This window comes from Rutidosis leptorrhynchoides, chromosome 10 (assembly GCF_046630445.1).
Source record: "Rutidosis leptorrhynchoides isolate AG116_Rl617_1_P2 chromosome 10, CSIRO_AGI_Rlap_v1, whole genome shotgun sequence".
Taxonomy (NCBI): Eukaryota; Viridiplantae; Streptophyta; class Magnoliopsida; order Asterales; family Asteraceae; genus Rutidosis; species Rutidosis leptorrhynchoides.
In genome coordinates this window covers 247,828,253-247,855,576 of record NC_092342.1, presented here as the reverse complement: position 1 = coordinate 247,855,576, position 27,324 = coordinate 247,828,253, and positions in this window count along the sequence as shown.

Here is a 27,324-nt window from a genome sequence, read left to right as displayed (position 1 = left end):
GCTTACCGACTTGAGTTACCTCAACAACTCGGGACTGTACATAACACTTTCCACATCTCGAATTTGAAGAAATGTTTTGCTAAAGAAGATCTCACAATTTCGCTAGACGAAATCCAAATCAATGAAAAACTTCAATTCATCGAAGAACCCGTCGAAATAATGGATCGTGAGGTTAAAAGGCTTAAGCAAAACAAGATACCAATTGTTAAGGTTCGATGGAATGCTCGTAGAGGACCCGAGTTCACCTGGGAACGTGAAGACCTGATAAAGAAGGAATACCCACACTTATTTCCAGAAGATGCGTCAACACCTTCAACCGCTTAAAATTTCGGGACGAAATTTATTTAACGGGTAGGTACTGTAGTGACCCGAACTTTTCCATGATTATATATTAAATGAAAACTATATTTGCATGATTAAATATTTCCAACATGTTAAGCAATCAAACTTGTTAAGACTTGATTAATTGAAATGAGTTTCATGTAGATAATTGACCACCCAAGTTGACCGGCGATTCACGAACGTTAAAAACTTGTAAAAACTACATGATGATATATATATGGATATATATATGGTTAACATGAGATTATGATAAGTGATGTTATGCGAGATGTATACGAAATAGTTATATTTTTATTGCGAAATACTATTAAATATGATACAATTTTACACAAGTTATTTATTTATTTATAGAGTGGATATACCTAAACCTTGCTACAACACTATAGGCAGTGTACCTTATCGTAGAGTAGTGTAGTTTTTAGTAAGTCCAGTTCATTCCGCAGGGAGCTAGCCAAGTTTAACGCTATATTTTTAAACTATATTTGTATATATATATATATATATATACATATATATATATACATATATATATGTATATATATATATATATATATAAGTAGTATTATTAATATTATAAAAGGGGGTTTTTACCGTTTAATGACCGGTTTGTCGATTTTAGGTCTTAAGTCGCAATTAAAACCTAATGTAAAATATTAAATATAAATACAACTTAATTTAGAGCGTAAAGCAAATGACGATAAAAAATGCGATAATTAAAAGTACGATAATTAAAAGTGCAATAAATAAAATGATAGTAAATAAAAGTATGATGAAATATGAAATAAAGGAATTATGCTTATTTAAACTTCCATAGTCATGATGTTTAACGTGTTGATTTTAATTTATTACCATGTGTTAATTATCCTTTGTCTTGGATTATTCGATATGTCCATCTAGTTTTTGTCCATAACAGTCCATCAGTCATAAATATAATGTGCGAGTGTCCTCGTCAAATTATTCTTATATCCGAAGTCAAATATTCCAACTAATTGGGGACTTAAACTGTAATAAAGTTTTAATACATTGTTAATGATTACACCAGGTTATCGATTGTGTGCAATCCAAGGTTTTAATACTTTATTAACAATTACCCCAAGTGTCCTTGTATGTAATCTACCCCTGTTTTAATAAGTCCATTTACTATTAATCCATCCACGTGTCCGGTTAAATGAACGATTATTAGTACTTATAAATATCCCGCCCATCGTATCCGATTGAGTGTGGTTATTTATAGATACGTCAAATTGTAAATCTCTATATTAAATTAACGAACTATCATTCAGTTAAACAAATATAAAGCCCATTAATAGCCCATAGTCCAATTTTCACAAGTGTCGATCTTTTGTCCAAACCCCAATTATGGTACAAAGCCCAATTACCCCGTCTTTAATATTTAGCCCAACATCACGATTACTTCGGCTTAAATAAGCATAATAATAATTTAGCTACGAGACAGTAATTTAAAAAGGTTGAACATAACTTACAATGATTAATAATAGCGTAGCGTTACACGGACAGAATTTCGACTTACAAACTTAAAACATTCGCCGCTATAACCTTATTATTATTAACTTAAAATTAAAATTAAAATTAAAATATAAATATATATATTAAGAGTATGATGATAGATGGATATATATTGTACATAATTTGGCCGAAAACATTGCAATTTATAGGACTTGGCCAGCTACAGGCCCTCATGCGATCGCATGATATTAACACTACCTGGTCATGCGATTGCATGGCTAGCTGTACCAGCTCACATTGTCAATTAAAACGTGGGCTGCTCGATTATTTAATATATATAATATAATATATATAATTTTATATAATTAATTATATATTATATTATATTCTTGTGCATCGTTGACTTGTAATTTTAGCTTCGTTGAGTTACGCATTGATAGTTGGTTCATGTCCCGGTTACGGATTTTCGAACGTCCTTTCGCATGATTTAATATCTTGTACTTTGCGTTTTGCGTCTCGTACTCTTGTAACTTTTAGACGTTTCTCATCAATAATTTAAACCTATTGGATTGTACTTTGTACTTTTTAGCGTTTTGGTCATTTACGTCTTCAATTCGTCGAATCTGTCTTTTGTCTTCACCTTTTATTATTTAAATGAATATCACTTGTAAATAGAACAATTGCAACCAAAAGTTTGTCTTTCTTGAAGGATAATGCTATGAAATATATGTTCGTTTTTAGCATTATCAAATATTCCCACACTTGAGCGTTGCTTGTCCTCAAGCAATATAGAACTTGAATAAAACTTTACTAGAATCACTTCTTTATTCTTCACACTTTGTACATCAGTGATTTCTATACGGCGGTATAAACAATGATAGTAACGATGTGGTTTACAGTCCCACATGACGATGAAAATTTAGATCCTTTAGGAAATTGGATCTTTATGAAAACATTTGATCTTTTGAAAATTCCATCTAGCTTTTACCCTAGATAAGTTTTCCGGAATAACCCTTCACCGGTGTTTGCAAAATGTTTTTGTGGGTTTGGTGGGTTTCAGATTTAAAAATTTTAGCTCAAACCTTATGGTTTTGTGTCACCCACTTGCTAACCTTGTATTAGGAAAGCAACACATCCAGTATATTTGCTCCATATATTACCTTTCGGTAAACTACCATCCGGTTGTAAAGAAAAGCGTTGAACAAGCAACTGTTGAGGCAATGTCCCGTGACATGCAGATGATTATGGTCAAAAACGTATCGGATGCAATTACTATCCTTTATAGGAGCAATAGTAAAGATCACCCTATAGTTTTTCGGTCTGGAACAAGGTCCTGTCTTCGACCATGCTATGCAACCACTGTTCTTATGGTTGACACCCGATTTGGTTCAGGTGACCTAATAAATTTCGGTGAATTCTTAGGATTTTACGTTCAATGGTAATGAACGCATTGAAAATAGGGTTTTCAAAAAACAAATCGGTTTGTAATTTGATCAAAATATTTTCTCGTTCAAGCTCGAGTTTAGATATTATCGAATTCCATGAGTTTGTAATTCTCAATCTTTAAGGTCAATCCCAAGGATTGAGTAATATCAGGCTTAAAAGCTGATTTTTGATCTTTAAGAAGATTATCCTTTCTGTGGATCTGATTCATTAGTCTTATAAGCTAATTTTCACGGTGCCCCCCATTGTACGAGACAGATCCTCTCATGGTTAGGATAAGTCTGACCACTTGGCGACCCTGTTTGATGCTGAGGTCCATGGATTTTTAGCTGATTTTTGAGAAAACTTTTCAAGGTTTTTCGTAGACTCTACAACTGGTTTGGACGACAACTTCCTGAGCTAAATCAAGAAGCGCATGTCTTTTTCTCGGAAGACTTTACTTCCTTTTAAATTCTATTACAATAAACTGCGTAAAACTTGATTAAAATCGTCCAAAATAAAAGTATCTTCAATTATTTGTACAAAAATATGTGATATATGTTCTAAATAACTTGGTAAATTTTTCCCACACTTGGCTTTTATTTTCATTTCTTTGCCTTTTTATTCTCCTCTATTCCATTTTAAATGAATTCAAGCATTTTGGGTTGTTTCTCAATTTATGTCCTTTCCGAGGTAACAATAATTTCGGTATTAACACCTAGTTTTATCGTTCATAAATATGTATAAACATGATTTTGAATTCATTTATTTGAAAAAATTTTAAAAATTTTACTAGAAGTGGCTAGTCAGTATATAAGACTAGGGATGTTCTTTATTATCAGAGAGCACTAGATTCTAAAACAACTACTGCGTTACTAGTATTTTTAATGGTAACCAAGTGTTTAAATTAAAATTTTTTAAAAATCCGAACGAATTTAACCCCTTCTCACACTTAAGATCTTGCAATGCTCTCATTTGCAAGAAATCAGTAGCAATTTAAATTATTGAGGGTGATTAGCGTAGAAAAATGATTAAATTTTACCAAAGTTTCCAAACATATTGTTGTTTGTGTTGAATGATAAATGGTGCACATCATTTGTTCATTCCGTCTGTTGTTACATCACACTTGCTTTTCGTTTTGTCGTCAAAATTAATAGCTTTTGCTGAACTTAATGCCTGTCTTTGAAAATGCGCTGTTTTACCTTGTTGTGTACATGAGATAAAATACATACAATACAAATATAAACATGCATGGTAATTTGAAATGGGACTTAATATCCCACTTTCAAATTACAAAAATGAAATATTAGTACAAAATAATAAAAATATTAAACATTACATTAAAGTATCAAAATGTTAAATGTTTAGCATAAATAGATAAAAATAATAAAAGAGAAGACATAACCAATGGAACACTATTGATTTGGATAGGGGTTCCAGTTCATATCATCGTTTGGGTTCCATGGTTGGTGATAGGTGTTCTGGTATGCTTGATTGGGGTCGTACAGGTCAAAGGGTGGTCGCATGTCGGGCTGATGTGGTGGATAGTAAGCAGGTCGAGTCGGGATGTAGTTATTTGGTACCTGATATGATAGCTGGCTCATGATTTGGTGCTGATGAACTTGCCAGCTATCGTGTTGGCGTCGCCTGGAAGTCTCATACTCATTCGCGGCTTGCCACTGCTCATACCGACGATGTCTATCCTCATTAGTCATTACTACCTCATCTATACGCTAGAAAACGTCAGTAAAACTATCCCTAATGACATCCCTGATGTCATCTACTTCCTCCATCTCATCATTCGAACCTCTCTCTACCTGTGGATGGTTGCCTCGATATGGCATTGCCTGATTGCGTCTCCTAGTCAATACCTTTGCACCTTGATAGACTTGCAAACCTAAAGTCTCGTCCTGTTCCCTACATACCATCATCGGACCCCCTTGATCCCTATCTACACCTAAATACTCTCCAATGAGAGTAATAAAAATGCCTCCTCCTATTATTCCCCCTTCCTGTATTCCTTCCACCATTTTGGACAGATAAAAACCAACACAGTAGGGGATATTAACAAAGCTTCTAGTATCTCGAATGCACTTAAGGTAAAATAAATCGTGTAAGGTCATTTTCTCCTTGTTGTTACCTCTTTGTGTAATCGAGTTTGCTAAAAATCCATGTATTATACGAAGTTCGGCTTTATTATTATCTAAATAGGAGTGTCTTCCTCCCCGCGTAAACACATTAAAATTTGACATACGCCTCCAGATGGCGTTAGCGTCGAAATTCCTATCTACCCAGTTACCATGATAAATCAAATTTGTACAATCAGGTGATAGTAATTCAGCGGGAGTGTAAATCTGTAAAGCCCTGGCCATGTCCAGTATGGACATCCTGTACATCCTACGGCCAAGTAAAAATCTAAGAAAACTCTTATCGTCTAACCTATCTACATCCTTATTAAAAGTTATAGTACTCATTAGCTCAACACACCACTCTTTATATACAGGCCTACGAGTGGTAAATAAACGTTCCCAATCGGAAAAAGAAGAGCTGCCATACCTTTGGATTAGATGCTGCCTAACTGGGTTAGCTAGGTGGACCCTTTCCAAAGGATCCCAATCTATTACCCTTGGAACTTCTACATTTTTGGTCCAAAGCTTAAATTTGTTACTTTGGTACGTCAGGTAATCTCTCCAACTTCTATCACTCCTTAAATTAGGATGCAACTATTCTTCATGAATTGTTGGGTGTTCTATTATATGGTGAACAGAAAATACTACGTAGGTAATAAAAAATTGTGGCTCCGGTTCATAGTATGGTACGTGTTGATCATAATGTTATTGTTGTTCAGGTTGTTGTTCCGGTTCGTGATATTGCATCTCTGGCTGTGGTTCCGGATCAAGTTGCCTAGACGATGATGCACCGTCCATATCTGTATTTCTCTGTAAAACACATTAAACACAAAATTTGTGCATCCAAATATGCATTAGTGTTAGCAAAATAACAAATTAAAACAATTACAATAACATGTTTAATCCATATTAAACTTATACTCATTTTCATTTTTATTTATCAATTCTACACTTTTTCAAATAAGCATATATGAAAATGTTTACAAAGTTCATAAGCATTCAACTCAAATAACATGTCAAAATAATCATTACTAGCAATTAAACAAGTTTCAAATGGCATTTATATCAAATTAATCAAGTTCATGAATTTTAGACTTAAAAAGTCCACTTTAATTCTCAAAAATCATGTTTAGGATCAATGTTTGGACATTTAGCAACCTAAACATGTTACACTACTTAATTTAGCACTAATTCATAATAAAAATCGACCATAACCTGTTTATATCAAAAAGCTCCAAATTGCTCAAAAACACAAACCCTAGATTTCTAAATTTTTTGAAGTTTAAGGCTTCAAATCATGACAAATAGCATCAATCTAGGTTATACATGCATAATATACTAACAATTTAACTCTAATTACACTAGAAATTAACAAAATCAAATTAGGTAAAAATTAGCTCAAGAACACTAAAATTCGAATTTTAAGAGTTTTAGGGGTGAAATCTTTACCTTTCTGCTTCCCCATCAGAGAAAAGACATGATTATAGCTAATTATAGTGACAAATTTCGATGATTTTGGTGAAAAAAATGAAGATTTTAGAGAGTGTTTTGTGTGTGTGTTCGTGTTTGTGTATGTGTGAAAGTGGAGACAGAACACAGGTCGATAGGTTTTTGTTTCTGTCCAGTTTTTTGAGGTCATGCGACCGCATGAATTTAATGAGGAAACCCCATGCGATCGCATGGGGTCTGATCCTTTTTTTTTATATAAAATCTTTTACTTATGAAACAATTAATTAATTTTAAAAATTTGTTTTCTTTTAGAATGAGGGCGTTTCGGATCGTCGTCCTAGTTCGTCTCTCGACAAAATTTTAAAATTTGACACTTTTAATCGTTGTTTTAAAAGCAAAGATTTTTGGATTTTTTTATGTTTTTGCATACTTTAGATCAATGAGATTAAAAATAATGATAATAAAATTTCTCGTCCCTCCCTCGGGTAAAGCAATTTCGGTTCAACGACCTAGTCTTCAACTCACGATGAATTTTAGAAATCATATTTTTAACTTAATGAAATAAAGTAAATTTTTTTTTTAAATTCACACCAAACTTAAATTTAAAATGCATAATAAAATTTCATACAAATATCATTAATATTTAAATATATTAGTTTTACAAACTTATATTGAAAATATTAATTTTTAAAATATTTAAAAGCTTAAATATATTGGTTTTTTTTAAAAAAATTTACAATAATAATTTAATATTAACAAGGTAAAAATTAAAATTAAAAATCTTTTTGATCTTTTCTCCCACTTTAATCAATCAAATATTATCAAAAATATACGCCCCTCTTTTGGGTAAAGTAATTTCGGCTATATTACCTAGTTTTGCTCCTGATGAATTTTTGAAATATTTTGGATTGATTGATTAAAGATATTTATACCTTAAGAATAAACGGTAAATTTCGCAGTGATGTAATAAATTTTTATATGATATCAATAATTTCGGTTTCGCATACCTAATTTTATTGAATATCAATTTAATACTTTATAGCGAACGATTCAGCGTTTATTATCAAAAGGTTAAAAGCAATAAATAAAAACTATACATACTTACCCGTGAGATAGAATTCTCAGAGACCTGCTTTAGCCGACTCATAGGAGAGTCGTGTGATTTGGTTTTCCATAGCTACATAAGCGTAACCTCGATTCTTCAATAACTTTTCTTCTAAACATATGAACGGTCCTTCTCTGCATAGAGTAACAAATTCGGTATTTGAATATGTTTGATTGTTCGAACATTTACCTTCGTGTGACCATTTTCCGCATTTATGACATCTTTCAAGGTGTCGTGCTCTTCTTTTTGTTGCGGATTTTGATTTTCCTTTACCAAAATGTGTCTTATGATGATCTTTCCTGAGTTCTTTCCTTACTTCATCCATTTTTCCTCTTATGAATGATACCAGTTTACTCGGGAAGATGTTATTATTACGTTTAGTAATCATAGCGTGTAGTAGTAGACCATGGTTCAGATCAAAGGAATTCTTCATCTCGTAAAACCTAAAAAAAAAAAAAAATTCAGAATGGAGGGAGAAGACTAGTTCTTTAGGGTCTGCTAGGGAAAGACCATGCGGATTCCATTTTCGAGAACTACACGAAAACAGAATATCTAACTCTAACAGAAATTCATATTACCCTTAAAAGATTCGAATGTTCCCACACTTAGTTAGCTGTGGTGTCGAAATTGTGATTAACTTCATTTTCAACTTCCATTGGATTATCTATGTAATGTTTAACTCTGTGACCATTAACCTTAAATTCAATCCCATTTGAATTTATTAATTCTACTGTTCCGTAGGGGAAAACTCTTTTAACTATGAATGGTGCAGACCATCTTGATTTCAATTTTCCAGGAAATAGCTTGAATCGTGAATTGAAAAGAAGGACTCTGTCTCCTTCCTTAAATTCTTTTGAACTTCTGATTCTTTTATCATGCCATTTCTTCGTTCTTTCCTTATAGATTAACGAATTTTCGTATGCTTCATGTCTCAATTCTTCTTATTCGTTTAGTTGACTTAACCGTAGAAGTTCGGCTTCATGTAAATCAAGATTACATGTCTTCAAAGTCCAAAATGCTTTGTGCTCAATTTCTACTGGAAGATGACATGCTTTTCCGTAAATGAGTCTAAAAGGTGTGGTTCCAATTGGAGTTTTGTAGGCTTTTCTAAAAGCCCAGAGTGCATCCTCCAATTTCATGGACCATTCCTTCAGATTTGATCCTACGGTTTTCTCTAGAATACGTTTTAAAGCTCGGTTGGTATTTTCAACTTGTCCACTTGTTTGTGGATGATAAGAAGTTGAGATATTATGAGTTACTCCATATCTTTTGAGAACTTTCTCAAGTTGATTATTACAAAAATGAGTACCCCGATCACTTATTAAAGCGTTCGGTGTTCCGAACCTAGCAAAAAGACATTTTAAAAAGTTGACTACAACTCGTGCATCGTTAGTTGGGAGAGCTTGTACTTCCGCCCATTTAGATACATAATCAATGGCAACGAGAATGTAGAGATTATTATGAGATTTTGGAAATGGACCCATAAAGTCAATACCCCAAATGTCAAAAACTTCACATACTTGAATGACATTTTGTGGCATTTCATCACGTTGACTTATTTTTTCGGCCCTTTGACAAGCATCACAGGATTTACAAAGAAGGTGTGCGTCTTTGAAAATTGTAGGCCAATATAATCCAGCGACGTAAACTTTTCTTGCTGTAAGTTGAGGCCCATAATGCCCTCCTGTTGGTCTTGTGTGACAATGGGTTAAGATTTGACTAGCTTCATCTCCGAATACACATCGGCGGATTATTCCATCAGGACAACTTTTAAACAAATGTGGATCTTCCCAGAAATAGTGTTTTATATCACTAAAGAATTTCTTTCGTTTTTGGTACGACAACCCTTTTTCAAGGAATCCACATACTAAGTAGTTTGCATAGTCTGCAAACCATGGAATTTCATTATAATCGATTTTCAATAGATATTCATCAGGGAAGTTATCTTGTATAGCTTATTCATTTAGAACTTCTAATTCGGGATTTTCAAGACGAGAAAGATGATCAGCGGCGAGATTTTCTGCTCCCTTTTTGTCTCGGATTTCAATATCGAACTCTTGTAAGAGTAAGATCCAACGAATTAATCGTGGTTTGGCATCTTGTTTCGAAAATAGGTATCTAAGAGCAGAATGGTCGGTATAGACCACCGTTTTAGCTAGAACGAGATATGAACGAAATTTGTCAAAAGCAAAGACAATAGCAAGGAGTTCTTTTCAGTAGTTGTGTAATTCGTTTGTGCTCCTTGTAATGTCTTACTAGCGTAATAGATAGGTTGAGATCGTTTTTGAATCCTTTGTCCTAAAACGGCTCCCATTGCAAAATCACTTGCATCGCACATGAGTTCAAATGGTAGATTCCAATTTGGAGTTATCATGATCGGTGCATTAGTGAGTTTTTCTTTAAGAATATTAAAAGATTTGATGCATTCATCCGAAAAGATGAATGGAGCATCCTTTTCTAGGAGTTTATTCATAGGAGTGGCAATTTTAGAAAAGTATTTTATGAAACGTCGGTAAAAACAGGCATGCCCTAGAAAACTCCTAACTCCTCTAACATTGGTGGGATGTGGAAGTTTAGCAATTACATCTACTTTAGCTCTATCCACTTCAATTCCTTCCTTTGAAATTTTATGACCAAGAACGATGCCTTCTTTAACCATGAAATGGTATTTCTCCCAATTAAGAACTAGATTTGATTGTTCGCATCTAATAAGCATTCGTTCAAGATTAACTAGACATGATTCAAAAGTATCACCGAAGACTGAAAAGTCATCCATGAAAACTTCCATGCATTCTTCTATCATGTCGTGAAAAATCGCCATCATGCACCTTTGAAAGGTTGCAGGGGCGTTGCTAAGTCTAAATGGCATGCGTTTGTAAGCAAAAGTACCATAAGGGCACGTGAATGTGGTTTTCTCTTTGTCCTCGGGTGCTATTGAAAAATATCCGAAAAAATCGTCAAGAAAATAATAGTAATTGTTTCCGGCTAACCTTTCCAACATTTGATCAATGAAAGGTAAGGGAAAGTGATCTTTTCTGGTGGCGTCATTTAATTGTCTATAATCAATACAAACACGCCATCCTGTTACAGTCCTAGTAGGAATAAGCTCATCTTTTTCATTTTTGATGACAGTCATGCCACCCTTCTTAGGTACGCATTGAACTGGGCTTACCCATGAACTATCAGAGATTGGATAAATTAAACCTGCATCTAACAGTTTAATAATTTCTTTCTTAACAACATCTTGCATATTTGGATTTAGTCTTCGTTGGCGTTGCACATACGTTTTATGACCTTCTTCCATAAGGATTTTATGTGTGCAATACGAAGGACTTATACCTTTAATGTCATGAATCTTCCATGCAATAGCTGGTTTATGAGCTTTTAGCACAGAAATGAGTTGAGATTTTTCATTTTTCGTAAGAGAAGACGATATTATTACAGGTAATTCAGATTCACCATGTAAATAAGCGTATTCCAAATGGTTTGGAAGTGGCTTTAACTCTAATATTGGTGGTTCTTCTATCGATGATTTGTATCGATATCTGTCTTCTTCTTTTAGCATTTGAAGTTCTTCTTTTGTTGGTTCATATTCATTAGCCATGAGTGCAGCTTGAAATGTCCCGTTCTTATTGATTAAAAACGTTCCATATTAATTGATTTCGTTGCGAGGTTTTGACCACTATATGAGACGTTTTTCAAAGACTGCATTCATTTTAAAACAAACCATAACCTTTATTTCATCAATAAAGGTTTAAAAAACTTTACGTAGATTATCAAATAATGATAATCTAAAATATTCTGTTTACACACGACCATTACATAATGGTTTACAATACAAATATGTTACAACAAAATAAGTTTCTTGAATGCAGTTTTTACACAATATCATACAAGCATGGACTCCAAATCTCGTCCTTATTTAAGTATGTGACAGCGGAAGCTCTTAATAATCACCTGAGAATAAACATGCTTAAAACGTCAACAAAAATGTTGGTGAGTTATAGGTTTAACCTATATATATCAAATCATAATAATAGACCACAAGATTTCATATTTCAATACACATCCCATACATAGAGATAAAAATCATTCATATGGTGAACACCTGGTAACCGACATTAACAAGATGCATATATAAGAATATCCCCATCATTCCGGGACACCCTTCGGATATGATATAAATTTCAAAGTACTAAAGCATCCGGTACTTTGGATGGGGTTTGTTAGGCCCAATAGATCTATCTTTAGGATTCGCGTCAATTAGGGTGTCTGTTCCCTAATTCTTAGATTACCAGACTTAATAAAAAGGGGCATATTCGATTTCGATAATTCAACCATAGAATGTAGTTTCACGTACTTGTGTCTATTTTGTAAATCATTTATAAAACCTGCATGTATTCTCATCCCAAAAATATTAGATTTTAAAAGTGGGACTATAACTCACTTTCACAGATTTTTACTTCGTCGGGAAGTAAGACTTGGCCACTGGTTGATTCACGAACCTATAACAATATATACATATATATCAAAGTATGGTTAAAATATATTTACAACACTTTTAATATATTTTGATGTTTTAAGTTTATTAAGTCAGCTGTCCTCATTAGTAACCTACAACTAGTTGTCCACAGTTAGATGTACAGAAATAAATCGATAAATATTATCTTGAATTAATCCACGACCCAGTGTATACGTATGTCAGTATTGATCACAACTCAAACTATATATATTTTGGAATCAACCTCAAACCTGTATAGCTAACTCCAACATTCACATATAGAGTGTCTATGGTTGTTCCGAAATATATATAGATGTGTCGACATGATAGGTCGAAACATTGTATACGTGTCTATGGTATCTCAAGATTACATAATATACAATACAAGTTGATTAAGTTATGGTTGGAATAGATTTGTTACCAATTTTCACGTAGCTAAAATGAGAAAAATTATCCAATCTTGTTTTACCCATAACTTACACTTTCATTCTTCAATTTTCTTCATCTAATTGATCTCTCTCAAGTTCTATCTTCAAGTTCTAAGTGTTCTTCATATATTCTACAAGTTCTAGTTACATAAAATCAAGAATACTTTCAAGTTTGCTAGCTCACTTCCAATCTTGTAAGGTGATCATCCAACCTCAAGAAATCTTTGTTTCTTACAGTAGGTTATCATTCTAATACAAGGTAATAATCATATTCATACTTTGGTTCAATTTCTATAACTATAACAATCTTATTTCAAGTGATGATCTTACTTGAAATTTCTATGGTTTCATATTGAACTCTATTTTATGAATCTAAACAGAAAAAGTATAGATTTATAGTCGGAAAAATAAGTTACAAGTCATTTTTGTAAAGGTAGTCATTTCAGTCGAAAGAACGACGTCTAGATGACCATTTTAGAAAACATACTTCCACTTTGAGTTTAACCATAATTTTTGGATATAGTTTCATGTTCATAATAATAATCATTTTCTCAGAATAACAACTTTTAAATCAAAGTTTATCATAGTTTTTAATTAACTAACCCAAAACAGCCCGCGGTGTTACTACGACGGCGTAAATCCGGTTTTACGGTGTTTTTCGTGTTTCCGGGTTTTAAATCATTAAGTTAGCATATCATATAGATATAGAACATGTGTTTAGTTGATTTTAAAAGTCAAGTTAGAAGGATTAACTTTTGTTTGCGAACAAGTTTAGAATTAACTAAACTATGTTCTAGTGATTACAAGTTTAAACCTTCGAATAAGATAGCTTTATATGTATGAATCGAATGATGTTATGAACATCATTACTACCTTAAGTTCCTTGGATAAACCTACTGAAAAAGAGTAAAATGGATCTAGCTTCAACGGATCCTTGGATGGCTCCAAGTTCTTGATGTAGAATCATGACACGAAAACAAGTTCAAGTAAGATCATCACTTGAAATAAGATTGTTATAGTTATAGAAATTGAACCAAAGTATGAATATGATTATTACCTTGTATTAGAATGATAACCTACTGTAAGAAACAAAGATTTCTTGAGGTTGGATTATCACCTTACAAGATTGGAAGTGAGCTAGCAAACTTGAAAGTATTCTTGATTTTATGTAACTAGAACTTGTAGAATATATGAAGAACACTTAGAACTTGAAGATAGAACTTGAGAGAGATCAATTAGATGAAGAAAATTGAAGAATGAAAGTGTTTTTAGGTGTTTTTGGTCGTTGGTGTATGGATTAGATATAAAGGATATGTAATTTTGTTTTCATGTAAATAAGTCATGAATGATTACTCATATTTTTGTAATTTTATGAGATATTTCATGCTAGTTGCCAAATGATGGTTCCCACATGTGTTAGATGACTCATATGGGCTGCTAAGAGCTGATCATTGGAGTGTATATACCAATAGTACATACATCTAAAAGCTGTGTATTGTACGAGTACGAATACGGGTGCATACGAGTAGAATTGTTGATGAAACTGAACGAGGATGTAATTGTAAGAATTTTTGTTAAGTAGAAGTATTTTTATAAGTGTATTGAAGTCTTTCAAAAGTGTATAAATACATATTAAAACACTACATGTATATTCATTTTAACTGAGTCGTTAAGTCATCGTTAGTCGTTACATGTAAGTGTTGTTTTGAAACCTTTAGGTTAACGATCTTGTTAAATGTTGTTAACCCAATGTTTATAATATCAAATGAGATTTAAAATTATTATATTATCATTATATTATCATGTATGAATATCTCTTAATATGATATATATACATTAAATGTCTTTACAACGATAATCGTTACATATATGTCTCGCTTAAAAATCATTAAGTTAGTAGTCTTGTTTTTACATATGTAGTTCATTGTTAATATACTTAATGATATGTTTACTTATCATAGTATCATGTTAACTATATATATATCCATATATATGTCATCATATAGTTTTTACAAGTTTTAACGTTCGTGAATCACCGGTCAACTTGGGTGGTCAATTGTCTATTACGAAACATATTTCGATTAATCAAGTCTTAACAAGTTTGATTGCTTAACATGTTGGAAACATTTATTCATGTAAATATCAATCTCAATTAATATATATAAACATGGAAAAGTTCGGGTCACTACAGTACCTATCCGTTAAATAAATTTCGTCCCGAAATTTTAAGCTGTTGAAGGTGTTGACGAATCTTCTGGAAATAGATGCGGGTATTTCTTCTTCATCTGATCTTCACACTCCCAGGTGAACTCGAGTCCTCTACGAGCATTCCATCGAACCTAAACAATTGGTATCTTGTTTTGCTTAAGTCTTTTAACCTCACGATCCATTATTTCGAAGGGTTCTTCGATGAATTGAAGTTTTTCGTTGATTTGGATTTCATCTAACGGAATAGTGAGATCTTCTTTAGCAAAACATTTCTTCAAATTTGAGACGTGGAAAGTGTTATGTACAGCCGCGAGTTGTTGAGGTAACTCAAGTCGGTAAGCTACTGGTCCGACACGATCAATAATCTTGAATGGTCCAATATACCTTGGATTTAATTTCCCTCTTTTACCAAATCGAACAACGCCTTTCCAAGGTGCAACTTTAAGCATGACCATCTCCCCAATTTCAAATTCTATATCTTTTCTTTTAATGTCAGCGTAGCTCTTTTGTCGACTTTGGGCGGTTTTCAACCGTTGTTGAATTTGGATGATCTTCTCGGTAGTTTCTTATATAATCTCCGGACCCGTAATCTGTCTATCCCCCACTTCACTCCAACAAATCGGAGACCTGCACTTTCTACCATAAAGTGCTTCAAACGGCGCCATCTCAATGCTTGAATGGTAGCTGTTGTTGTAGGAAAATTCTGCTAACGGTAGATGTCGATCCCAACTGTTTCCGAAATCAATAACACATGCTCGTAGCATGTCTTCAAGCGTTTGTATTGTCCTTTCGCTCTGCCCATCAGTTTGTGGATGATAGGCAGTACTCATGTCTAGACGAGTTCCTAATGCTTGCTGTAATGTCTGCCAGAATCTTGAAATAAATCTGCCATCCCTATCAGAGATAATAGAGATTGGTATTCCATGTCTGGAGACGACTTCCTTCAAATACAGTCGTGCTAAATTCTCCATCTTGTCATCTTCTCTTATTGGCAGGAAATGTGCTGATTTGGTGAGACGATCAACTATTACCCAAATAGTATCAAAACCACTTGCAGTCCTTGGCAATTTAGTGATGAAATCCATGGTAATGTTTTCCCATTTCCATTCCGGGATTTCGGGTTGTTGAAGTAGACCTGATGGTTTTTGATGCTCAGCTTTGACCTTAGAACACGTCAAACATTCTCCTACGTATTTAGCAACATCGGCTTTCATACCCGGCCACCAAAAATATTTCTTGAGATCCTTGTACATCTTCCCCATTCCAGGATGTATTGAGTATCTGGTTTTATGAGCTTCTCTAAGTACCATTTCTCTCATATCTCCAAATTTTGGTACCCAAATCCTTTCAGCCCTATACCGGGTTCCGTCTTCCCGAATATTAAGATGCTTCTTCGATCCTTTGGGTATTTCATCCTTTAAATTTCCCTCTTTTAAAACTCCTTGTCGCGCCTCCTTTATTTGAGTAGTAAGGTTATTATGAATCATTATATTCATAGATTTTACTCGAATGGGTTCTCTGTCCTTCCTGCTCAAGGCATCGGCTACCACATTTGCCTTCCCCGGGTGGTAACGAATCTCAAAGTCGTAATCATTCAATAATTCAATCCACCTACGCTGCCTCATATTCAGTTGTTTCTGATTAAATATGTGTTGAAGACTTTTGTGGTCGGTATATATAATACTTTTGACCCCATATAAGTAGTGCCTCCAAGTCTTTAATGCAAAAACAACCGCGCCTAATTCCAAATCATGCGTCGTATAATTTTGTTCGTGAATCTTCAATTGTCTAGACGCATAAGCAATCACCTTCGTTCGTTGCATTAATACACAACCGAGACCTTGCGTTGATGCATCACAATAAATCACAAAATCATCATTCCCTTCAGGCAATGACAATATAGGTGCCGTAGTTAGCTTTTTCTTCAATAACTGAAACGCTTTCTCTTGTTCATCATTCCATTCAAATTTCTTCCCTTTATGCGTTAATGCAGTCAAGGGTTTTGCTATTCTGGAAAAGTCTTGGATGAACCTTTTGTAGTAACCAGCTAGTCCTAAAAACTGGCGTATGTGTTTCGGAGTTTTCGGGGTTTCCCACTTTTCAACAGTTTCTATCTTTGCCGGATCCACCTTAATACCTTCTTTGTTCACTATGTGACCGAGGAATTGAACTTCTTCCAACCAAAATGCACACTTTGAAAACTTAGCGTACAATTCTTCCTTCCTCAATACTTCTAACACCTTTCTCAAATGTTCACCGTGTTCTTGGTCATTCTTTAAGTAAATAAGTATGTCATCAATGAAAACAATGACAAACTTGTCAAGGTATGGTCCACACACTCGGTTCATAAGGTCCATGAACACAGCTGGTGCATTAGTTAAACCAAACGGCATGACCATAAACTCGTAATGACCGTAACATGTTCTGAAAGCAGTCTTTGGAATATCATCTTCTTTCACCCGCATTTGATGATATCCAGAACGTAAGTCAATCTTTGAATAAACAGACGAGCCTTGTAGTTGATCAAATAAGTCGTCAATTCTCGGTAGTGGGTAGCGGTTCTTGATGGTAAGTTTGTTCAACTCTCGGTAGTCGATACACAACCTGAATGTACCATCTTTCTTCTTGACAAACAAAACAGGAGCTCCCCACGGTGATGTGCTTGGTCGAATGAAACCACGCTCTAAAAGTTCTTGTAATTGGCTTTGCAGTTCTTTCATCTCGCTGGGTGCGAGTCTGTAAGGAGCACGAGCTATTGGTGCAGCTCCTGGTACAAGATCTATTTGAAATTCAACGGATCGATGTGGGGGTAATCCCGGTAATTCTTTCGGAAATACATCGGGAAATTCTTTTGCAATGGGAACATCATTGATGCTCTTTTCTTCAGTTTGTACTTTCTCGACGTGTGCTAGAACAGCATAGCAACCTTTTCTTATTAGTTTTTGTGCCTTCAAATTACTAATAAGATGTAGCTTCGTGTTGCCCTTTTCTCCGTACACCATTAAGGGTTTTCCTTTTTCTTGTATAATGCGAATTGCATTTTTGTAACAAACGATCTCTGCTTTCACTTCTTTCAACCAGTCCATACCGATTATCACATCAAAACTCCCTAACTCTACTGGTATCAAATCAATCTTAAATGTTTCGCTAACCAGTTTAATTTCTCGATTCCGACATATATTATCTGCTGAAATTAATTTACCATTTGCTAATTCGAGTAAAAATTTACTATCCAAAGGCGTCAATGGACAACTTAATTTAGCACAAAAATCTCTACTCATATAGCTTCTATCCGCACCCGAATCAAATAAAACGCAAGCAAATTTATTGTCAATAAGAAACGTACTCGTAACAAGCTCCGGGTCTTCCTGTGCCTCTACCGCATTAATATTGCAAACTCTTCTGCGGCCTTGTCCATTCGTGTTCTCCTGGTTCGGGCAATTTCTAATAATGTGGCCCGGTTTTCCACATTTATAACAAACTACATTGGCATAACTTGCTCTGACACTACTTGCTCCGCCATTACTCGTTCCGATACCATTTGTTCCTTTCGTTCTATTAACCCATGGTCCGTAGACCTCACACTTCGCCGCGCTATGACCATTTCTTTTACACTTGTTGCAAAATTTGGTGCAGAACCCCGAGTGATACTTTTCACACCTTTGGCATAACTGCTTCTGATTGTTGTTGTTGTTGTTGCGGTTATTATTGTTGTTGGGATGATTGTTGTAGTTACTGTTGTTGTTGTTGTTGTTGTTGTTGTTGGGCCGTTTGTTGTAGTTGCGATTGTTGGGATAATTGTTGCGATTATTGTTGTAATTGCTGCTGTTGTTGTATTGGTGATTCTTATCACCGTTTTCCTCCCACTTTCTTTTGACTTGCTTCACATTGGCCTCTTTAGCAGTCTGTTCTTTAATTCTTTCTTCAATCTGGTTCACTAGTTTGTGAGCCATTCTACATGCCTGTTGTATGGAGGCGGGCTCGTGTGAACTTATATCTTCTTGGATTCTTTCCGGTAATCCTTTCACAAACGCGTCGATCTTCTCTTCCTCATCTTCGAATGCTCCCGGACACAATAGGCACAATTCTGTGAATCGTCTTTCGTACGTTGTAATATCAAATCCTTGGGTTCGTAACCCTCTAAGTTCTGTCTTGAGCTTATTGACCTCGGTTCTGGGACGGTACTTCTCGTTCATCAAGTGCTTGAATGCTGACTACGGTAGTGCGTACGCATCGTCTTGTCCCACTTGCTCTAGATATGTATTCCACCATGTTAACGCAGAACCTGTGAAGGTATGCGTAGCATACTTCACTTTGTCCTCTTCAGTACACTTACTTATGGCAAACACCGATTCGACCTTCTCGGTCCACCGTTTCAATCCGATCGGTCCTTCAGTTCCATCAAATTCTAAAGTTTTGCAAGCAGTGAATTCTTTGTAGGTGCATCCTACACGATTTCCTGTACTGCTAGATCCAAGGTTATTGTTGGTATGTAGCGCAGCCTGTACTGCGGCTATGTTTGAAGCTAGAAAAGTACGGAATTCCTCTTCATTCATATTCACGGTGTGTCGAGTAGTCGGTGCCATTTCCTTCAAAATAGTCAAATGGAACAAGTTAATCATACAGAATATTAAGAGTAGTTAATAGTATTTCGTAGCATAATATGAACTCATTTATAAAAGCTTTTTCTTCTATTAGCGTTTTATAAGTTTAAATTCGGGTAGTACCTACCCGTTAAGTTCATACTTAGTAGCTAATATACAATTCAACTACTACAATTCTATATGAAAAACTGATTATAATAATATTTCGCGTTCAAACTTTTACACAATATTTTACAAACTTACAATACCGCTTATTTTACATATAGCATGAAATATAGCACACAATAAATTTGATACAAGATGGTTGTGAAGATAATTCTAGCTAGTACACAAGTCGTTCAGCAAAGGCAATAAAGACACGTAATTCATACGTCCAGAAACAAGTCATGCATTCTGGTTTTACTAGGATTACTTCCCATCCTTGGTCTTGTGGAACATAACCGTTATGGCCATTGATAAGACAGCGTGTTGTAACGTCGTCAAAGGGACGAGGGTTACGTAATGTCCAACAGTCCCGTAACAATCTAAAAACCTCATTTCTTACCCCAATTACCGACTCCGTCACTTGTGGGAACGTTTTGTTTAATAGTTGTAGCCCGATGTTCTTGTTCTCACTTTGGTGAGAAGCGAACATTACTAATCCGTAAGCATAACATGCTTCTTTATGTTGCATGTTAGCCGCTTTTTCTAAATCACGAAGTCCAATATTCGGATATATTGAGTCAAAATAATTTCTTAACCCATTGCGTAAAATAGCATTTGGGTTCCCCGCAATATATGCGTCAAAGTAAACACATCGTAACTTATGGATTTCCCAATGTGATATCCCCCATCTTTCAAACGAAAGCCTTTTATAAACCAAGGTATTCTTGGAACGTTCTTTGAATGTCTTACAAACTGATCTCGCCTTAAATAGTTGTGCCGAAGAATTCTGACCGACTCTAGACAAGATTTCATCAATCATGTCTCCGGGTAGGTCTCTTAAAATATTGGGTTGTCTATCCATTTTGTGTTTTTATACTGTAAAATAGACAAGAGTTAGATTCATAAAAAAAAAATACTTATTAATACAAGCAATTTTTACATATATCATAAAGCATAAGCACACTATATTACATATATTACACCACACGAATACAACTATCTTATTCCGACTCGCTTGTTTCTTCTTCTTTGGTTTTGGTTCGTTTTGCCAAGTTTCTAGGGATATATGATGTTCCCCTAATACGAGCCGTCGTTTTCCACATTGGTTTAGAAAAACCTGGTGGTTTAGAGGTTCCCGGGTCATTGTTACAACTTAAGGACTTCGGGGGTTGACGATACATATAAAGTTCATCGGGGTTGGAATTAGATTTCTCTATTTTTATGCCCTTTCCCTTATTATTTTCTTTTGCCTTTTTAAATTCAGTTGGGGTAATTTCTATAACATCAATCGAATTCTCGTCGGAATCCGATTCATCGGAGAATTGGTAATCCTCCCAATATTTTGCTTCCTTGGCGGAAACACCATTGACCATAATTAACCTTGGTCGGTTGGTTGAGGATTTTCTTTTACTTAACCGTTTTATTATTTCCCCCACCGGTTCTATTTCTTATCCGGTTCCGATTCTTCTTCCGGTTCCGATTCTTCTTCCGGTTCCGACTCTTCTTCCGGTTCCTCTTCGGGAACTTGTGAATCAGTCCACGAATCATTCCAATTTACATTTGACTCTTCATTATTATTAGGTGAGTCAATGGGACTTGTTCTAGAGGTAGACATCTATCACTTAATATCAAACGCGTTAAGAGATTAATATATCACATAATATTCACATGTTAAAAATATATAGTTTCCAACAAAATTTGTTAAGCAATCATTTTTCAAGTAAACACGGTCGAAGTCCAGACTCACTAATGCATCCTAACAAACTCGATAAGATACACTAATGCAAAATTCTGGTTCTCTAAGACCAACGCTCGGATACCAACTGAAATGTCCCGTTCTTATTGATTAAAAATGTTCCATATTAATTGATTTCGTTGCGAGGTTTTGACCACTATATGAGACGTTTTTCAAAGACTGCATTCATTTTAAAACAAACCATAACCTTTATTTCATTAATAAAGGTTTAAAAAGCTTTACGTAGATTATCAAATAATGATAATCTAAAATATTCTGTTTACACACGACCATTACATAATGGTTTACAATACAAATATGTTACAACAAAATAAGTTTCTTGAATGCAGTTTTTACACAATATCATACAAGCATGGACTCCAAATCTCGTCCTTATTTAAGTATGCGACAGCGGAAGCTCTTAATAATCACCTGAGAATAAACATGCTTAAAACGTCAACAAAAATGTTGGTGAGTTATAGGTTTAACCTATATATATCAAATCATAATAATAGACCACAAGATTTCATATTTCAATACACATCCCATACATAGAGATAAAAATCATTCATATGGTGAACACCTGGTAACCGACATTAACAAGATGCATATATAAGAATATCCCCATCATTCCGGGACACCCTTCGAATATGATATAAATTTCGAAGTACTAAAGCATCCGGTACTTTGGATGGGGTTTGTTAGGCCCAATAGATCTATCTTTAGGATTCGCGTCAATTAGGGTGTCTGTTCCCTAATTCTTAGATTACCAGACTTAATAAAAAGGGGCATATTCGATTTCGATAATTCAACTATAGAATGTAGTTTCACGTACTTGTGTCTATTTTGTAAATCATTTATAAAACCTGCATGTATTCTCATCCCAAAAATATTGGATTTTAAAAGTGGGACTATAACTCACTTTCACAAATTTTTACTTCGTCGGGAAGTAAGACTTGGCCACTGGTTGATTCACGAACCTATAACAATATATACATATATATCAAAGTATGTTTAAAATATATTTACAACACTTTTAATATATTTTGATGTTTTAAGTTTATTAAGTCAGCTGTCCTCGTTAGTAACCTACAACTAGTTGTCCACAGTTAGATGTACAGAAATAAATCGATAAATATTATCTTGAATCAATCCACGACCCAGTGTATACGTATCTCAGTATTGATCACAACTCAAACTATATATATTTTGGAATCAACCTCAACCCTGTATAGCTAACTCCAACATTCACATATAGAGTGTCTATGGTTGTTCCGAAATATATATAGATGTGTCGACATGATAGGTCGAAACATTGTATACGTGTCTATGGTATCTCAAGATTACATAATATACAATACAAGTTGATTAAGTTATGGTTGGAATAGATTTGTTACCAATTTTCACGTAGCTAAAATGAGAAAAATTATCCAATCTTGTTTTATCCATAACTTCTTCATTTTAAATCCGTTTTGAGTGAATCAAATTGCTATGGTTTCATATTGAACTCTATTTTATGAATCTAAACAGAAAAAGTATAGATTTATAGTCGGAAAAATAAGTTACAAGTTGTTTTTGTAAAGGTAGTCATTTCAGTCGAAAGAACGACGTCTAGATGACCATTTTAGAAAACATACTTCCACTTTGAGTTTAACCATAATTTTTGGATATAGTTTCATGTTCATAATAACAATCATTTTCTCAGAATAACAACTTTTAAATCAAAGTTTATCATAGTTTTTAATTAACTAACCCAAAACAGCCCGCGGTGTTACTACGACGGCGTAAATCCGGTTTTACGGTGTTTTTCGTGTTTCCAGGTTTTAAATCATTAAGTTAGCATATCATATAGATATAGAACATGTGTTTAGTTGATTTTAAAAGTCAATTTATAAGGATTAACTTTTGTTTGCGAACAAGTTTAGAATTAACTAAACTATGTTCTAGCGATAAAAAGTTTAAACCTTTGAATAAGATAGCTTTATATGTATGAATCGAATGATGTTATGAACATCATTACTACCTTAAGTTCCTTGGATAAACCTACTGGAAAAGAGTAAAATGGATCTAGCTTCAACGGATCCTTGGATGGCTCCAAGTTCTTGATGTAGAATCATGACACGAAAACAAGTTCAAGTAAGATCATCACTTGAAATAAGATTGTTATAGTTATAAAAATTGAACCAAAGTATGAATATGATTATTACCTTGTATTAGAATGATAACCTACTGTAAGAAACAAAGATTTCTTGAGGTTGGATGATCACCTTACAAGATTGGAAGTGAGCTAGCAAACTTGAAAGTATTCTTGATTTTATGTAACTAGAACTTGTAGAATATATGAAGGACACTTAGAACTTGAAGATAGAACTTGAGAGAGATCAATTAGATGAAGAAAATTGAAGAATGAAAGTGTTTGTAGGTGTTTTTGGTCGTTGGTGTATGGATTAGATATAAAGGATATGTAATTTTGTTTTCATGTAAATAAGTCATGAATGATTACTCATATTTTTGTAATTTTATGAGATATTTCATGCTAGTTGCCAAATGATGGTTCCCACATGTGTTAGGTGACTCACATGGGCTGCTAAGAGCTGATCATTGGAGTGTATATACCAATAGTACATACATCTAAAAGCTGTGTATTGTACGAGTACGAATACGGGTGCATACGAGTAGAATTGTTGATGAAACTGAACGAGGATGTAATTGTAAGCATTTTTGTTAAGTAGAAGTATTTTTATAAGTGTATTGAAGTCTTTAAAAAGTGTATAAATACATATTAAAACACTACATGTATATTCATTTTAACTGAGTCGTTAAGTCATCGTTAGTCGTTACATGTAAGTGTTGTTTTGAAACCTTTAGGTTAATGATCTTGTTAAATGTTGTTAACCCAATGTTTATAATATCAAATGAGATTTTAAATTATTATATTATCATTATATTATCATGTATGAATATCTCTTAATATGATATATATATATATATATATATATTAAATGTCTTTACAACGATAATCGTTACATATATGTCTCGTTTAAAAATCATTAAGTTAGTAGTCTTATTTTTACATATGTAGTTCATTGTTAATATACTTAATGATATGTTTACTTATCATAGTATCATGTTAACTATATATATATCCATATATATGTCATCATATAGTTTTTACAAGTTTTAACGTTCGTGAATCACCGGTCAAATTGGGTGGTCAATTGTCTATTACGAAACATATTTCGATTAATCAAGTCTTAACAAGTTTGATTGCTTAACATGTTGGAAACATTTAATCATGTAAATATCAATCTCAATTAATATATATAAACATGGAAAAGTTCGGGTCACTACACAGCTAACATTTCAGCTTCATCAGTTGGTTCAGTTCCTTTGTAAAGACCCGTCCTAATCCATCCGGACGAAGTCCACATCGATTATAAATGATTCACAATAGTTGGTTACATCGCGAGGTACTTGACCTCTATATGATACATTTTACAAACATTGCATTCGTTTTTAAAAGACAAACTTTCATTTCATTGAAAGTTGATGACATGCATACCATTTCATAATACATCCAACTATAATTGACTTAATAATGATCTTGATGAACTCGATGACTCGAATGCAGTGTCTTTTGAAATATGTCATGAATGACTCCAAGTAATGTCTCTAATATGAGCAAATGCACAGCGGAAGATTTCTTTCGTACCTGAGAATAACATGCTTTAAAGTGTCAACCAAAAGGTTGGTGAGTTTATTAGTTTATCGTAACAATCATTTCCATTATTTTAATAGACCACAAGATTTCATATTTTTCATTTCTCATAAACATACGTCCCATGCATAGAGACAAAAATCATTCATATGGATTAAACACCTGGTAACCGACGTTAACTTAATGCATAGAATATCCCCAAACAGAACCTCTCGTCTGTATAATAATAATCTCAAAGTACTAAAGCATTCGTACCCCGAATGGGACTTGTCAAGGTCCATAGATCTATCTTTAGGATTCGCGTCAATCAGGGGCCATTTCCCTAAATTCTTAGGTTACCAGACTTGAAGGGCGATATTCGGTTAATAATCCAACCATAGAATGTAATTTTAAGTACTTGTGTCTATTTCGTATAACATTTATAAAAGCAGCGCATGTATTCTCAGTCCCAAAAATATATATAGCAAAAGCATTTAAAAAGGGAGCAAATGAAACTCACCTAATGTATTTTGTAGTAAAAATACATATGACTATATTGAACAACTGAACAATTCAGGGTTGGCCTCGGATTCACGAACCTATATCATTTGTATATATATTAAAACATATACTCGTAATCGAATAAATCTATTTATTATTAATGATGTATTTGTTATATTAATACTTTATAAGTTTCATTATTTATTTATATATTTTCATTTTATATATATGTAGATATATTAATATAGTTAAGTTATGTAATTTAAATATATTTTTGTATATAAAATCTTTATTTTTTTTATACCTATAACCTTAATAAAACTTTTACTTTTGTAGTCATAATTATTTTAATAGTATTGATATAGATAATACTGATAATAATATTAAAATAATAATTTTACTGCTAACACTAGTTAAAATAATGATCCTATTATTGGTATAATAATAATGATACTCATGATATTATTAGTAATAATACTTATAATAATTTGGTAATATTAATAACAATGATAATAATAATGATATTAATAATACTAATACTTATAATAGTAATGATAATAGTAGTACCATTAACAATAATAATAAAATGATAATTTTTAATAAAAATGATACTCTTAATCAAAATGATAATTTAAATAATAATGATAAAAATATTTATTAGTAATGATAATATTAATAATAATAGTTTTTAATAATAATAACAATAATAATTAATATTAAAACTAATAATAATAAATCGAATTATATCATTATCATTATCATGTTTATATTTTAACATCTTTTTAAATTCATCTAAATTTCATAATTTTATCTTTTTATCAATACTTATACTTATACTTACTTTTATATCATACTATAAACTAATTCATACTTATTATTATATTTTATCAACTCATACTTAAACATATTTGTAGTCATATCCATATCCATATTCATTTTCATTTTCGTATATATTTATACATATAAATATATTTGTATGTAATCAAAATTTAAGTTATATTAATAACAATTGTATTCATAGTGCTTAATAATAATTATATATCAATAAAGATAATAATAATAATTATATCAATAATTCAATTAAGTCACAAAGTAATTATAATCCTAACAAAGTTTTAATCTAATAATAATAATAATAATAATAATAATAATAATAATAATAATAATAATAATAATAATAATAATAATAATAATAATAGTAATAATAATAATAATAATAATAATAGTAATAATAATAATAATAATAATAATAATGATAATAATAATAATAATAATAATAATACTAATGGAAATGAGAATAAAGTGTATACCCTTTAAAAAGAAAACTGCTCCAAACGGGACTCGAATCCGAGACCTCTCGCTCCCCTACACCAACACCCAACCATTCTACCATAACTCATTTCCTGAATTAAATCACCCTAATATATAATATATACCCTTTTTCTGTATGTACATCACCTTCTTCATCATCATCAAGTTAAATCCACCAAAGAACCACAATAACTATGATAACCAATCGACAATTTTACTTAGGACTCGTAAATAATTAGGTAATTATAAAATGTGTTCTTGATTTAAAAAATATAAAAAAA